The following is a 3,724-nucleotide window of genomic DNA, read 5'->3' on the forward strand; positions in this document are numbered from 1 at the left end:
CACCCTGTGAGCTGCTTCCCTCCTCCACACTCCTCTGCCATGACGTCCTACCTCTCCCCGAGTCCTGAGGAATGGAGCCGGCCTTCTGTGGACTGAGACCTCTGAAACCTTGAGCCCTCAAATAAACTTTTCTTCCCGAAAACTGTTCTGGTCAGATCTTTTAGTCCCAGCAGCGAAAGAGCTGACTAAAACACCAGGAATGGCCACTGGGCAGATATCCAGGGACAGGGTTTCAAGCCTGCCAATCTCTGGCCAGTCTTTATGCAGGTACCACTGCAAAAAGCAGAGGGAAGGAAGCTTCTGTCTCTGATTCTAGCGAATGTCGTGGGTGTGCAGAATGAAGTCCGTACATCACAAAGCCTAACACAGAACGTGCAAGTCCAGTTTTGTGCTGGTCCCACATGTGATGGGGTCTGGGAGGTGCTGCCACAGTCTCCTTGGCACACTGAGCTTTCAAGCTGAAGAAATTTGGGAAGTGGCAGGAAGGCCCTGCCTTGCTTCCCTCTTCTGCCCTGAAGCAGGCCTAAGACCCTCAAGCGAGGGCTGGGAAGAGCTCCTACTGTGTTCCCCCAGCGTGTCAGCCCTGGCTCCCAGTCTTTGCCCTATCATATTTTCCCACAATCCCACTCTTCTTTGAATGCAGAATAAAACACGCAGGTTGAACCACTTCTTTGTGTCTTCATTTCCTCGCCAAGGCCCCTGGGTCAGGGTCAGCTCATACATTTTGCTGCTGCTGGTCCATCTTCCCTTACTGGCCTGAGAAGCTGGAAGGAACGGTACTTGCACCTCACAGGAATAGAACATGGAGCACACAAGGTCGCCGACTCCCCTGGCTTTGGTCCCTCTGTGAGAGTTCTCCCAGCTCGCTTCACACTCAGCGAGTGCCCTCTCTCAGGAAGACACTAGAGTTGTCCAGAACTCTATTAGACATTCTATTATTGAGGTTGCCTGAACAAAACACTCTAGAAACAAACTGTTTTCCTGTTCGTGAGGTTGTCCTTTGTCCTCCAGTCTTCCTCTGCCCCCCACAGACGGGCCCTCCCTGGGGCTGTGGGGTAACTCAGAGCAAGAGGAACACCTCTATCCTTGACGTGGGTCTTTACCCCACAGTGGGGAGAGCGGGAAGCCGAGGCCATCCAGTCAGGCCTGCCCTGTCTCTTTCTATGATCCCTTTCCTTTTCTGTTATTTTTTAACACATGAGGGTTTTTTGTTTGGTACCAGGGATTGAGCTCAGGGCACTTGACCACTGAGCCACATCCTCAGCCCTATTTTGTATTTTATTTAGAGACAATCTCATAAAGTTGCTTAGTGCTTTGTTGTTGCTGAAGTTGGCTTTGAACTCGTGATCCTTCTGTCTCAGCCTCCCAAGCTGCTGGGATTACAGGCGTGTGCCACCGCGCCAGGCCATAGAGGAGATATTTTTAAACAAATATTTTGAATGGACACGTTGCAATTGTAAACATTTGATCAGATCAGGGTAATTGTATTATCACCTCATATCTTTGTTGCTTCTTTGTATTAGGAATGTTCTAATAGTGGCCATTTTGGATTACTCAATTGATTGCTGTACACGACTATGCTATCTATGACACCTCAGCTGTTCCTCCTATCCACCGCACCCTGTACCCTGTAACCATTCTCTTTCTATCTGCCCTCCCCAACACCCTTCCCAGGGATTGGTAACATTATTCTCTACTTATTTCAGGCCAGTGTTTTAGCTTCCCATATTAAGTGAGAACATGTGGTGTCTAATTCCACTTAACACAATGACTGCAGTTCCATCCATGTAACTGCAAATGACAGAATTTTATTCTTTTACATGGTTGAATAATATTTCATTTTATACATAGACAGTATCTCCATAGCCATCCGTATGTTGATGGGCACCTAGGTTGATTCTGTAACTTGGCAACTTTGGGTGGTACTGCAATGTACATGGGAGAACAGATATCCTTTACACAGATTTCAGTTCCTTTGGATACAGACCCCATAGAGGGATCGCTGGATCCTATAGTACCTGTGTTTCAGAGGAGTCTCCACATTTTTTTCTATAATGGCTGAGCTAATTTACATTCCAACCAACAATGGATAAGAGTTCCCTATTTTCCACATCTTCACTGCACACCTTTTATCTTTCTGATAGTAGCCGATTAGCTGGAATGAGGTGACATCTCACTGTGGTTCTGATTTGCATTTCCCTGATGATTAGGGCTGGTAAGTGTTTTTTTTTCATATGTGTTGGCCATCTGTATTTCTTCTTTTCAGAGATGTCTAAATGTCTATTTAGATCCTGTGCCCATCTTTAATTTTGTTTTTGTTGTTGAGTGGTCATATGTTCTGCATGCCCACTTTTGTCAGATGAATAGCTGATCAATATTTTCTACCATTTTTCAAGTCGTCTCACTGTTGATGTACAGAAGTTCTCTAATTTGATGCGATCCTATTTGTTCATTTTTGCTTTTGTTGCCTGTGTTTTGGGGGCCATATCACAAAATCTTTATTCAAATTGATGTCCTGAAGTGTTTTCCACATTTTCAAGTTTTGGGTCTCACTCTTAAGTGTGGGAGGCTGTCTTACTGAACGACTGGCATTCTCCTTCCTGTGATCAGAGAGGTTCTGTTGGTCACTTTCGTAGTGACTGGATATTGCCCTGATCCTCAAAGTAGCAGAATATGTCTTCAGACGTAGGTGTGCCTTCCTGCAGCCCCAGGAGAATTACTCATCTGTCCTTGGTAACCCTGTCCCTCCTGACCTTTTTTGGATGGAACTTTCTAAGAATGAGGGTCCCCCCAATAAAAGTTCACTTCTGAATGTGCTCGCTCTCTCACTAGCCTCTTTTGACTTTCCTCGCTCTCCCATTTGGGGAGCTTGAGGCTGAGAGAACAGAGGAGCTGCCCTGAAACTTGATTTAAAGGTAAAATGTGTATCTGTGTTTTATTTAATATCCCAGGAAATTCACACGAGCGACCTTAAATTCAGCTGCATGCGCTGGTCGGGGGCGGCACTTAAGTCTTTGATGTGACCTGTGTTTTGATTCATCTTACCCATATTCTTTTTTTTTTTTTTTTTCGGGGTGCAAATTTTTTTTTTTAATTTTTATTGTTGGTTGTTCAAAACATTATTACCCATACTCTTGATCAGCAATAATCTACTATAATAAAATAATCTACTATAAATAAAAAATAAAACTACTATCTTTGTCTTTCTAAGGAATACTAAGTTTTTTTTTTTTTTTTTTTTTTAAAGAGAGAGAGAATTTTAATATTTATTTTTAGTTTTTCGGCGGACACAACATCTTTGTTTGTATTGGTGCTGAAGATCGAACCCAGGCCGCATGCATGGCAGGCGAGAGTGCTACCACTTGAGCCACATCCCCAGCCCAAGAATACTAAGTTTTTAAGTGATGAAAATTGAACCGATTTACAACTGAGAGGAGAATTCCTTATGAAACATGTTCATGAAATGCAGTTTAGTAACAGAGCTTCCATGGAGCTAGATTTTTAATATCTTTGAAAATGTGTCCTGAAAATTAACTGGGATTAGAATGTTCATGAACAAAGAGTAGCTCATAGATACCCTTTTAGATTTGCAGTCTCTAAACTTGTTCTCAGTTAAAGCTCAAACACTTGCTCATGTTAAAACAGGGCTGGGGCTGGGGCTGGGGCTGAGTGGTAGAGCATTTGCCTAGCATGTGTGAGGCACTGGGTTTGATTCTCAGCACTG

This window comes from Callospermophilus lateralis, chromosome 1, assembly GCF_048772815.1.
Source record: "Callospermophilus lateralis isolate mCalLat2 chromosome 1, mCalLat2.hap1, whole genome shotgun sequence".
NCBI lineage: Eukaryota > Metazoa > Chordata > Mammalia > Rodentia > Sciuridae > Callospermophilus > Callospermophilus lateralis.